The 13,322-nt window shown below is 46.3% G+C and overlaps 1 protein-coding gene across 1 annotated transcript in view; it reads right to left on the reverse strand.

The window, feature by feature from the left end:
- SFMBT2 (Scm like with four mbt domains 2) overlaps positions 1-12,188 on the reverse strand; it is a 107,719-nt gene extending 95,531 nt beyond the window's left edge. Inside the window, exon 1 of the mRNA XM_066182674.1 lies at positions 12,005-12,188. The gene's annotated coding sequence lies outside the window, so the exon portion shown is untranslated. The remainder of the gene's footprint in view (positions 1-12,004) is intronic.
- Between the last annotated feature and the right edge of the window lie 1,134 nt (positions 12,189-13,322).

Consider the following 13,322-nt stretch of genomic DNA (forward strand, 5'->3'; position numbering starts at 1 on the left):
AGCGGCAATAATATCAGAAGAGCAACAGCGAAGATAATAACAACAGAGAAGATAATAAGGTAATAAACAGCATCCAGAGGCTTCACATCTCAAAGTTCCCTCCAGCTCCCAACGCCACCAACAGAGAGAGAAGGATGAGCCCACAAGGCAGCACAACCCATGCTAGAAAAAACCACCTCCACCATCTTCCAGCCATTTCAGCCCTCGATTTCCAGCTTTTTCATGGCTAACACTGTGTGAGATGTATCTCACTTCATAAATATTCAAACTTCCAAGGGGGAGATCTGTGATAATGAAACAGAGAAAACACTGAAGCAAAAATACTCATGAGAGAGAGAAAGACACTAGAGTAATTCTAGAAAATAAAACTGAGCATGCAAAATGCAGATACCCTCATGAAATAGTGCTGGCTGCCACTGTTTATTGAATGGGGATTGACCTAAGGTAACTGTGCCAGTTTTACCATGCAGGGCAGCAAATAGTAACTGACTTCAAATTCGATTGTGTTAGCAGAGGAGATTTTTCTAGGAGTGACCATAGTAAAGTCAAAGTGGAAAAAAACCACACAGAAGTGAAAAATGATATAAGGAAGGGCACCCAGGCTGACCAGATCTTGCATCAGACACCAGACTAAATGAGAACTGTATTTCCAGCCACACTAAGGCACCAGACAAGCAATACCCCGAGATACACCTTCAGCAGTAGATTAAAAAGAGCTCCAATGTGAGCTTTTCAGTAAAACTCTGAGACGCCGATGAATTACAAGGTGTCAAAGGACGACTGAAAAAGAGAAACCAACAGCTGGGCTTATGGGCACAGAGGGAACCAGCTACAAGATATGCTAAAGCAAAAACAGGCAGTAGGGAAGGTGTGCGTCCAGAATACCTGATGGGGAGGACTGGTCCTGCTTATTAGAGGAGCATCCAAATCCTGCCTGACAGAGAGGACTGTGCTAGCAACACCAGTGCCAAATGCTTTGCAAAATGTGTGACTAGAAGTAGGGAAGAAGTTTACTGCCAGAGGCCAGGCAAAGTAGGATGTAATAAGACTGTAAAAATATATGGGATTTTTTCAACTTTTACTACTCTGGAGGCATATTCTAGAAGACTAGATACGATGGTTATAAAACAGAAAGGAGGAGAGCGTTCTGCCGTGGATTTCTCACTCCCAGATTTTAAGGCCGCTCCCATGGCAATTTAAAAGAAGAAATGGACGTGTGTGAGCAGTTATATTAGAACAGAAAGAGATGAGGAGCATGTCAAGTGTCTGGTACCCATTAGCTGGACCATGGTAGGACTGTCTGCTGGAGCAACCACAGCTGCAATTAAAACCTGCACAAACCACTCGTGTGTTTCACAAAAAAAAAAAAAAAAATCACTGGTGGAAGCAAATTACCAAGGGAGGTGTTTCAAACACCCTCTGAAGGCTGTTCAGGCACAATCAGAAATTTTTGTTTCCCACCCCAAGGGAATCTGCTAATGAAAGAAAAAAAAGGTACTTTTAAAAATGAAAATCATCAACCAGCTCAGAGCACGGTTGCTGGTCTCTTCACAAAGTGCTCAGCAGACTTTAAGTACTCCACAAATATGACCCTTTTCCCACTGCCACTACAGCACTTCATCTTTATTCTTTGTTGACATGAAACCTGCTAATGAATTAAGTGTATTATAGACTCCAAGCATTCTGAGTGCAGCTAACCTCAGAACATGCACATCACTCATCCCCAGTGTATATTATGTTTCAATTAACCATGAAACTAGAAGCAATCAGTTTACGGAAAGTCAAAAAAAACCAAAACCAGTTCTCCTTTGGTAGAGAACAGTCCCACAAATACCATTAATAATAAATTAGCTAAGTATCAAGACTTTATATCAGTCCCTGTTAAATATGAGAGGAGGGAAGATGCCAGCTGAAGCTAAACCTTGGGGGGATGTGGCTGTTTTAATTTTTGCCAAGGACCAGACAATGGTGGAAGAAAACCTGGGTCTACCAAAATAAAATTCAAAGAATGGAGAGAAACAGAGAGATCAATTCAAACACAACAAATCCATCACCTTAAAGAGAGCTCAGGGGTAACAATATAAATACCAAGAAACAAAATCCTCTTGGTACTGTAGTTAAATCTTGTGATGCCTCTATGATGATAATAAAACAAAGTTATGGGCTGATAAAAAGCTGAAGGTGGTCAATCAGATAACAACAGCATTTGCACTCTTTTTACACAGCCAAGCCCCAAATCTGCCACCAGACCCGTGAGAGGGACTCAAACCCCTGGATTATGGAATTTCACATCAGAAACGGAAAGTGGATGGGCAAAGCAGCAGGAACCTGCCCAAGGTGTCTGCAACACAACTGGGACCCGGCTGGGACTGGCTCTGAGCTCACTTCCATTAAATGGGGGAAATACAGAATCTCTGAGGCACATTCAGCAACATCATCAACATTTTCGGATTTTTAAACTCTATTTCAATGGATTTTTTGCTCAAGTTATGGACAACTAACTGGTTTTGAAACGTCATGTCAAGAGCATTGACATCCCAAGGAAACTGGATCTATTAGAGGCCATTACTTGGCTTATTTTGGGAATAACAAGTTTACCAGTTATGTTAGGAGAGCACTTCAGCTATTTTCCCAACACCATGTGACAACAAGACCAAACTCTTATGCAAACACCGGCTTCAAAATAGCTCTGAGCTTTAGTGTTGATATAACTAACTAGCAAAGAAAGCTGACACAGGGTATTAATTTTTTCGCTTCTTATTAATTGCTGCTAATTAACACTTCAAACAGAGTCCCCAGCCATACTGTTAACAGTAGCACTCAGGCTGGCCTGCAATCATCAACATCACACAAGCAGCACACACCACTGCACTCCAATTCCTCTGCCAGTATGAAACCCACTGGAAACCAAATCCAGAACCACAAGCCACACTGCCAGCCTGGGAACAAGGGGATGGGAAACAGCACCAAAAGAGGCTCAAGGTGACATTACACCAGGTAGGAGCACAAAAGAAAATTCTATGAAATGCATCTGAAAGAGCAGGGAGGGGGGAAATTCACTGGTTTCAGATCCCTTGCTCATTGTTTCTGCACGGTGGTGGTTCAGACTCATCCTATTCTTCCCCCCCAACGCAGCTCCCATTCCCTTGGTTTTTAATTCAGATCCAGGCTCTTAACTCACAGGCAGGAAAAGCCAGGCAATATAATAAAGAATCTCCTTTATTTCCTTCTTCCCACGGCTGTCAGTCTCAACCCTGCCTTTATCGCCAGCGTGCTGCCTTGTCATCTGTATCAATATTGGCTCTTTGTACAAGCACAGCCTTGGCTTCCTCGCACCATTTTACATTTCTCATCTCCTGTCAGCTCCATCCTGGTTTTCCTTCCTTTGGAGTAATTCTCTGTCGGGAGAGGTCCCTTACCCACACACAAATCCAGCACTCCTAGGGCTCTTCCTTAAAGCTACTCCTGAAAAACTTTCTCCCTCCTAATGCACGCTCGGTTAATCAGGATTGACACAAGGAAGACAAAAGAAGGTGCTGCATCCTTGAAACCTCTTGCCTGAATAGTGAACCAGGTGTGCCAATGTAATGCCGAGTCCTGAACGGTGGAGAAACAAATTCCACTGCTTTCCCAGGGATCTGGGATTGACTCTGGACCCTCCAAAATCCAGCAACAGACACTGACTGGAGATGGTCCCACCTCTCAGCACAGTGACACTTGAGAGTGGAAGCAAGGCTGCAGGGTCAGAGAATCACAGAATGTCCTCAGATGGAAAGGACCCACCAGAATAATCAAAGCCCAACTCCTGGCCCTACACAAGACAACCCAAACAATCCCACCACGTGCCTGAGAGTGTTGCCCAAACACTTCATGGTCTCTGTCAGGCTCGGTGCTGTGACAAATTCCCTGGGGACCCTGTTCCAGTGCCCAACCACCCTCTGGGGGAAGAACCTTTTCCAAATATCCAGCCTAAACCAAGCCAAGAAAAATCACATCCAAAGGATGACTGACTCCAGTGGTCCAAGTCAGACACCTGAAATTCAAATGAGATCAACAACCCTCAGGGGGTTCCTGTTCTTGCACAGCACCTGCTAATGTTTTAAATATCCAAATTCCCCAGCAGACAAGCTGAATCAGTCATAGAGCAGTTTGAGATCATCCAGTTCCAACCCCAGTGCCATGGACACCTTCCAGCAGATCAGGTGAAGGGATGCCATTTGGTACTGGTCCTGTTCATGGGGCAGGATAAAAGGGATCTCATCCCTGTGGGACATGATCCAGGATGCAGCGCTTGTGGCAGCCTGCCACAATATTTACATCCCTGAGCATCTGCACAATGCAGTGGAAGCTCATTCAAAAGGGCTATTGAACACGTCAACTAAGTTTCACCTCCCAGAAAAAGGGCCTGTCTCTCCTCTCAGACAAAAAAACAGTTGGAAACCTTTTAAGGAAACTTTTCTTCCAAACTCCTGCGAGGGTTTTTTTATTATTTATTTGAGAGCTTCCCTCGCCAAATGTTTTCACTTAAATCAACTGACAATTTCTCTTTCATATTGAAGACCCCACAGGATTTTAATAAGGGAAATTTACTGCTTTGAACAGCTCTGTGTTGTACTCTGGGGTGCAAGAAAAAGATCCCATGTACTCTGGAGAATCAGGAATGTTCACAATATTCAAATACATAAAAAACAGCTGAATGGGGAAAGGATATAATCTGTTTTCCATGTTCTTGGTGGATTGAAGAAGGCAGCTTGGTTTAAACTGCAGGGAAGGGACATGATTTGGGCAGGGGAAGAAATCATTTATAATGAATCTGGTGAAGAAGCAGGATACACTCTGGGAAGGGCACAGAGCTCTGCTTTCTGGAGGAGTTAGGATGCTAATCTGTCCAGAAACTGATCTTGGTAAGAGTTAATCCTGCCCTGGGGTAAGGGATGGTCAGTACAAGACCCCTTCCAGCCACTCAACTCAGGGCTCATCTTCCTGCTCTTGAAGTCAACGTTTGTGCATCAGCAGAAAATAAATGAGCAAGCCTAAGGGAAAACATGTAAAAACAGGAAATCAGGGAACTACCAGAGCAGGGATGGTCTGGATCGTCTATCTCAAAGTCAGAGAAGGACAGGAACTAAACTTCTCTGAAGACACATGGTGGAGAAGGGATTGTGCAAGGTGGTGGCAGCTCCTGTAAGTCAGCTGGTCCTTGGTCTCCTCTCTTCTTGCACTGGTGCCAAAAGCTTCACACTTTTGATGTCAACAGAGACAAACCTGCTCCACAAAGCAATTTTCTCATCCTCCCTACCTGGCACACTCCTGAGTCCGGGATACACACAGAGGTAAATGGTAGTAAGATAAGATAACAAAAAGTAAAATAAACCTAATCAGAGACCCTTAACTTGTTTACAGCAAAAAACCCTGCAGTATTAAGAAATAAAAGAGAGAGAGATGACAGGCAGACACCCAGGCTTAGGTATACATCACCCTCTAACCTGTCCTGTGTGTAAATAAAACCTAAAGACTGAGAGATGGACTTCAAGGCAAAACCTGGCATGAATTTCTCCAGGGACTAGATCAAACCTCAAAAATTAAAGAACTTTTTCATTCAGTTTTCATTCTCCTGAGTGAGCTGGATGTTTTATTAGCAGGGTCAAGGGGGCATTGCTGCCCCACCTGCACCGTACTCCTGTGAACCCCGGACAACCCCACCTTCAGCATCCCACAAAGCATGTGCCCCAAGGAGAGGAAGGTCACCACATACCAATCTTTCCTGTTTTCAGCTGCCTTGTCACATAACAGGTGTCTTCATTACTCAACAGGCCATTTCCAAGATGTTGCCCCCCACTTTGGTAAAACCCTTCTACCCACGCTAAGTACCCAACGTACACCAACTACCTGGAAATATGACATATTTAAATCCGGCCATCTTCTAAAGCCCTCAGCTGAACCAGGGCCATGAAGAAGATTGGGACAATGTCCGTGATGCCCTTTATAACCAGATAAAGAATGGCAAGGAAGAAGCACAGCAACACTCATGCGGAACACTCTGCCTTCTCCCACCTCTGTGTTTGAAACAGAGCTGAACCCAGGAAGCCTTTGAGACAGGTAACCTGAAGACACAGAGCTGCTTTATCATCCTGAGACACCTCACCTCGTCAGGCACAATCACAGAACTGAGTGGTGTAGGCTGGAAAGGACCTTAAAGACCAGGGAGCTCCAACCCCCATCATGTGATGTTTATCACCTCCAAACACCAACCACATGGACCAAATTAATCAGTCAGACCCCCTGAGTGGGACCAATCAGCCAAGCTACAAAAGTCACCCAGCAGGAAACACAAAACACTGTTTTCAGGGGCTTAATTTAGAGCCCAATTCCGAAGCCCCTCATCAACCAAACTCCCATTGTCCAGGGCAATCAGTTCTGCTTTCTGTGTCTTTGCAGCAGTCAGAGCTATTTTCAAAAGGAAAAAAAAAATACAAGATGCAAACCAGAATTCAGGAAACATCTGCCATCTGATTCCAACACTTTTTAGGAAAAAAATGACATTTTAGATCTTGGCACTGTTTGGTTCATTTAAACAGCACAGCTGATCAGCACTTGGGCTTAGTCCTACACGCTCTTACATCCCTGTCAATGCTTTACATCCAGAAGCAGCTTCAGTGACTGGCAGGATCTGCCAAAAAAAAAAGAAAATTTTTAAAAAGATCCAGCCTCAGAAGCATCTCCAGCCACCTCACAGCACAACAGCAGGAAGAGGAGGACCCTTCCCTTGGCCAAGCACATGTGAGGGCAGCCAGCAGAGCCCTGCCAAGGTCCATCCAAAACCAAACTGCGCAAGACATTTTAACTCATGGAGTCCTACAAGTCACATTGTTAGGGCTAATTCCACCCAGTTTCTCCAAGGTAAAACAAATCAGATTCCACTTCATGTGAACATGAGAGCTGCTGCAAAACATCCAGGTTTAATGCCTCAACACCATCCCAATACAGCATCTCTGACACTTGGCACTGAGCTCCCACACTCCAAACACCTCCCAAGAACAAGTTCATTTTTGTTCTTCCTGAACTTTCTTTAAAGATGTCTTTTTGATGCACCTAGGAGAGCTATGGCTTCCTACCCAAAAGTCTCCACAAGGAACTTGTGACCCTTTACACCTTAAGTGTCCTCAGCCTGTGGTTGTCCTGTCTGATCTCCTACACAGCAGGGACAGGCACAGTGTCACTTCCTGGATTTTAGGAGGGAACTCCACTTCCTTGCCAACCGAATAAATGCAAGACTTTCTAATTAACTTGTACTCCAACTGGGTCTCAGAACTTTACCCAAGAAAAGATGGCTCCTCTGCACAAGCCACCCAGTGATGCTAAGAGTATCAGTCATGAAGACAGGAATTGGGAGTAAAAATAGCAAGGATTCTGCACATACATTTTTTTGAGCCTTACACCTACTCAGAACTGATCTCTGGGTCAGTTGTCAAGAACTGCTTGGTTTGGGCTTTTCTTTCCTTTCTTTTTATTACTATTTTATTTTAGATCAACACTTCTGATTCATAAAAATGGGAGTAGCTGTGAACACATTTTCCAAATCAGCCTTCACAAGAATGCTTTGCTGAGGTCTTACAAAAGGCCAATCTCAAAATAAACTTTTTCAGGAGTTTTTTAAATGTCAGCGGAGAAGTCTTCGCTCTTATTTCTGTATTGCCTTATTTTGCAACTCAAACTTTTTTTTTTATCACTGTAGGAGTCACAGCCCAAGACACAGAAAATAAAGGAAAGAGAAAATTTTTTGGCAAAAAAACCCATAGGATGGATTTGACAGGTTTCATTGGGGTCTGTCATGCAAAGATCAATCCAAGTTTCAAATGATGAGTTTTAAATATCAACAAGGTACCATCAGCTACTGTAATCCTAAAAAAAAAAAAGAAAAAAACCTGCTCCTAGGGACCAGATGCTACAATGACAGAACAAACTCTTATTTGCAGGTGGCATCACTAGTATCAACAACATTTCATTTTCAGCACTGAGGATCCTGCTGCACCAGCTGATAGACTCTGCATCAATAGTCACAGTAATAAAATATTTCCGACACCTTCAAGTCATCTAAAACATGGACCCTGTGGTCATCACATTAATTTTTTTCTGTGAACCCTCATGAACACACCTCTGACTCCTCTGCTTCAGGTTTTGGCTATGTGTCATAAGTTTTGAAGTTTTTCACAACCGCTTTACTTTATCACTTGGACACAGTCAGGGACAAGCCACCTCCTTCAACCACCACCATCCTCATAAACCTCCTCAGATGCTCTCCATGGCTCTGCTCACCCCACACCAACATGAATTAAACCAGTGAAATACCCCTGATGATTCACAGAAACACAGAATGGTTTGGGCTGGAAGGGACCTTAAAGCTCATCTCATTCCAAGTCCCTGCCATAGGCAGGGACACCTTCCACCATCCCAGGCTACTCCAGAGCCCCATCTAACCTGGCCTTGGACACTTCCAGGGATACAAGGGCAGCCACAGCTTCTCTGGGCACCCTGTGCCAGGGCCTCCCCACCCTCATAGCCAAGAATTTCTCCTCAATATCTGTTGAAGAAACAGGGTGGCACCTTCTCTACCATGCCCTGTCCTTCAGCAAGGTTAACATCACATCCCCTCACTCAGAGCAGCATCCCATGGCTCTGAAAGGCCAGAAACAGTGACCCAAAACACACCAGCTCAGCACAGCACAAGCCAGGAGAGGGGGAAAAGCATTCCCAGTCTAAAGTGTTGGCAGTTGTGGTGTTTACTCCATTTCTAGTAACACTTCCACGAAGTTTTAATAAATGCTTCATTAGAACATCGACTGTCTGTCCAGCCAGTCAATTATCACTCCTAATCACAGCTATATAACTGTATACTGTCTTCTACAGATGTTCTTGCATCTGTGCAAAACACACTCCCCACCTCTGCCACATGTAACATCTGTTGAATACTTGCAAACGTTTTCTCAATATAGAACTGAAATTATACTGTCTTGCTTATAATGTATTTACTGTCCCACTACCCTGTGTGCACCCCTTAAAAACCATTAAAAAGGTATTTCCTTGCTGTGTACAAGGTACCAATCTCTCTTTGTTACATTTATTTAAATGGCTTTTAGATTTTCACTTAGTAACAGATTACAGTGAGCCTCCATCTTATCGCAAGAGTTATTAGGACCTAATCCTTTATAAGCACTGAAGTTATTAGACTTGTGAGGATATTTTCATAAATAATCTGTTAGAGAGAGGAGAAAAAAAAAAAAGGAGGAAAAAAGCCACTTGCATCCCTGCTCACCCAGGCAACAGTCCCAACCCCAGAGAAAGAACCGGCCTCACCTGCTCTTACTTTGCCAGCAGCAAAGGAAATCAAATTTGTTTCCACCTAAAGGCTCCTAGAGAGGGAAAACAAATTGCACTAAACCCTGGCCAGCATCCTTCTCTGCTACTGCAGGAAGAAACTCCTCAGAGAAGGTTTGCCCCAAGTTCAGAGGGATCCCCAGAGACCTTTCCAAATCCATCTCCACGTCCCATCACACAACCAGGTGAAGCTGCTTCTCTGCTCAGACACAAGGTCACCACTCTGCTACCACACTTTCTTCCCCAGAGCACCAGGGGCACAAACTGGCTTTAGAAGCTGCCCTGTCCAAGGGACAACAAAGTTGGGGATGGGGAGGTGCAAGGGGGGCAGAGAGGGAAGACACCTTCCCCTTCTGCAATGGCTCCATCCCTTCCTACCCCAAAGAAAACCCCACTGGCACCTCTTGGATTTTGCCACTCAAATCCCACCACAGTTTGGTAACTGCCTTCCAAGCCTCTCTGCGTATAATTAATGCAATTTTCTGCTATTTTAATAAGAAATCACAATTTCACCCCCATCTTCTTTCTGCCCCCCTCCCCACCACCATACCCTGCAAGTTTGCTGGATCCCCAAGCCAGCTAGGTCCTGTCAGGGCTGGAGAAAGGAGGGGGAAAAGGGCGAGTTGATGGATCAGAGCCCTTTTGGAATGGGAAACTTCATCCTGCACAAGGTGTGCGAACAGCACCTCCAATGTTCCTGCTAAATAAAATCACAGCGAGGATCTGGGGATCATCTCCAAAAGGCACAGGGAAATGAGGAGCAGATCAGCTCTTCAGGCATTCCTGGATTCTCCCCGGCTCCTCCATCCACACCCAGGCACTGACAGCCGGCGGTGCTGGAGCATCCCATCGCCTCCCACGCTTCCAAACACAGATGCTCCCAAGTTTCCCATCTTACAACCGCGGTGAAACAACCCCAGAGCAGCAGCACCGAAGTGCTCCCTGCACGGCATCGGGGAAGTTTTCCCTGCCTCTGAGGCAGCCTCACTCCTCCACTCCCCTGGAAAATGCATTTGGGAAAGGCATCCGGGAAGGGCACCAACAACTCGCTGAGAACTCCCTGCAAACTCCTTCTCTTGCTCTGCAAGAGCCGCGGTTTGCCTTCGCCACCGTGGGGGTTTTCAGCTCGCACTGCCCAAGTCACTCGTATGCCGCCCGAAATTCCCGCGTGGAGCAATTCGAGAGTCTTTTTGCTAAACAAAACCACGCAAAAAGAAAAACAAAACAAACAAACAAAAAACAAACAACCAACCCACCCCAGACATCCCCAGCTGACTGCGCCCAGGAAGGTCTGACAGCTCCAACAGGACATCTCATCCCACGACACGTCTACTGCTAATGCAAAAGAAATCAGCGCTCTGTCTCCCGGCGCTTTTTTTTTCTTTTCTTTTTTTTTTTTTTCTTTCTTCTCACGGCACGCCTGCGATTTTGGCATTCAAAGGCAAATCGGCCGCGGTTCCAACTCCACACGTCCTTTTTCCGAGCACACACAAATGTCCCGGTACTTTTCCCGAATTGGGATCCCATCCTCATCCCTCCGCACCGAATTCACCGGCGCACCTCTCCGAGCAGCGCAAGAGAGTTCAATCAAACGCGTGGTACCCCGCCTTCCCTCTTTTTTCTCCTCTCAAAATGTTTATTTGCCGTTTTTTGAAGACACCTTAACCCGCCATGTTGAGCAAGATTTATAAATATTCATTTACCGCAGTTCGGGAGCGCTACGGGAAAAATACGTCTAGATCAGGGCTGCACATTTTGGCACAGCTGATTGCTTTCTTCTCTTTTCCTTCCTTTTTTCCCCTTCCCTCTCGCCTCCTGCAGCAGCTTTTTTTTTTCCCCTCCTCCTTTTCCCCCGCAGATTCAGAAGAAAACCACCCGCACACCCAAAATAACTCTTTCCGAAAGATGTGCATCAGCCTCGTAAATCTGAAAGGAGGTCGCACGAGCGTTTGGTTAAAAAAAAAAAAAAAAAAAAAAAAAAAAAAAGTATAACTTAAAAAAATAAATCAGGAAAAGAAAGATGGGAAAAATGAAATAATAGGGAAAAGAAAAGAAAGAAAAGAAAGAAAGAAAAGAAAGAAAAGAAAGAAAAGAAAGAAAAGAAAGAAAAGAAAGAAAAGAAAGAAAAGAAAGAAAAGAAAGAAAAGAAAGAAAAGAAAGAAAGAGGAAAAAGGGAAGGGGTGGGGGGGGAGGAGATGAGAGCATCTAAAATGCGATCTGACGAGGTAAAAAGCAAGCCCCGCACGCCTGCGATGCACCCGAGCGGCAGCGCGGACCCTCCCGGCCCGCGGGGCGCAGCCGGGGAGCGGCAGCCGCGCTCCCAGCGCCGGTCCCGGCCGGGGGCTCAGCCCCGGCACTTCCAACAACTCCACCGCGGGCTCACCCTCTGGAAATCGGCCGAGGGGAAAAAAAAAAAAATATCCACACCCATCTCTCAAGCTTATTTAATTAAATAAATAAATAAATGGGAATTAATTTTTTTTAATGCATCTTGGAAAGGGGAAAGCGACTCTCTCCACCCCAAGCGCTGCCCAACCCGATAAATAAAAAAAATATATATATTTTAAAAAAGGGAGAAATTCCAGCCGGGAGGGCTTGAGAGGGGTGGCCGCGGGGCGCCGTGCCTTACCTGTGCGAGTTTGGCTTATTTTGGGGTGTTTTCCTCCTTTTTTCCGCGGAGCGGTGCGCGGCGCTGCGCGGAGCTGAGCCCACCCGCGCCTGCACCCGCGGCAGACTCATTCCAATATGGCATCCGCGCAGTGCGCATGCCTGCCGCTCTTTTTAGGGCTTTTTTTTTTTTCTTTCTTTCTCTCTTGCCTTTTTTTTTTTTTTTTTAAATAATATTTAGCAGCCAACTCCTCCGCTGACCTTTTTTTTCAGCAGTTTTCAAGAAAGGGGGGGGGGGGTTACAAATAAATAAATAAATAAATAAAATCCGTAGAAACAATCACGCGAGCATCCCAACACACAGACCGCCCCGGCTGCGCCGCGCTGCGCGCCCGCGGTGCCCCCGCGCTTTTGAGCCGAGGATTCGGGAGGATTCGGGTTCAGCGGGGTCGTGCAGGGATGGAAAATCCACGCGTGGAAGCGATGCCGCGGTTCGGCCACGCTCCGCGGCTCGGGGCAGCGCTCCGCGGCATCCCGGGCTGGCCGCCTGCGCGTTAAATGCCACAAAATACCGAGCCTTCCGACAGCGGAGCGCTGCCTCCCGGCTTGCCCTCCCCACCGCTCCCCGCAACCTTTAATTCCGCTTTTCCTCCTCGTTTCGCGTCGCCAAGAAACTTCCAGGGAGGGAGACAGGGGGAAGAAGATGGGGGAAAAGAGGGGAAGCAAAAAAATGCGGCGCATTCCTCAGCCCGCCCGTTCCCTCCTCTTCGCCGAGCTCCGGCATTACCTGTTTATTCCCTGTTGCAGAAAATAAATAAAATATATCAAGAAAAGCCGGCGAAGGCACAAGGCAGGACGTAAAATCAACTGGTGGGCACCCTCCGCCCTCCCGGCGCGCAGGGACACGCACAACTTTCCCTTCCTTTGCTCCTTGGGCTACAGGATGGGTGTTTTTTTTTTCCTTTCGGGTGATTTGATGGTTTTTCCTTTCTTTGGCGAGTGCGGGCGATTCGCGGCGGAATCGCGCTGCACGCCGGTGTGCGCGGCTGTGCTGGTGCGGGGGTGTTCGCACGTACAGCCACACTGCGGGATTTTTCAGATATTTGCATAGATACTCTCTTCTCCCCTCTCGAGAAAATCAGCCCCGCTGCAGGGCTGGAAAATCACACCAGACACCACTGCCCATGCCCCCCTGCCGCCTCGTCCTGCTCTCGGAGGGGGGGATCAGAAAAAATCCCCTGGGGTGGGAGAGATGAGGGATAAACCCCCATTCTGCAGCCGGGATTTCTCGGGATGCTCCGACCGCCCGCAGATCCCAAAGCTTCCCCTACACGGGTTTG

The sequence above is a fragment of the Chamaea fasciata genome, unplaced genomic scaffold (genome assembly GCF_029207755.1).
Source record: "Chamaea fasciata isolate MVZ Bird 193981 ecotype frontalis unplaced genomic scaffold, bChaFas1.0.hap1 SCAF_5, whole genome shotgun sequence".
NCBI lineage: Eukaryota > Metazoa > Chordata > Aves > Passeriformes > Sylviidae > Chamaea > Chamaea fasciata.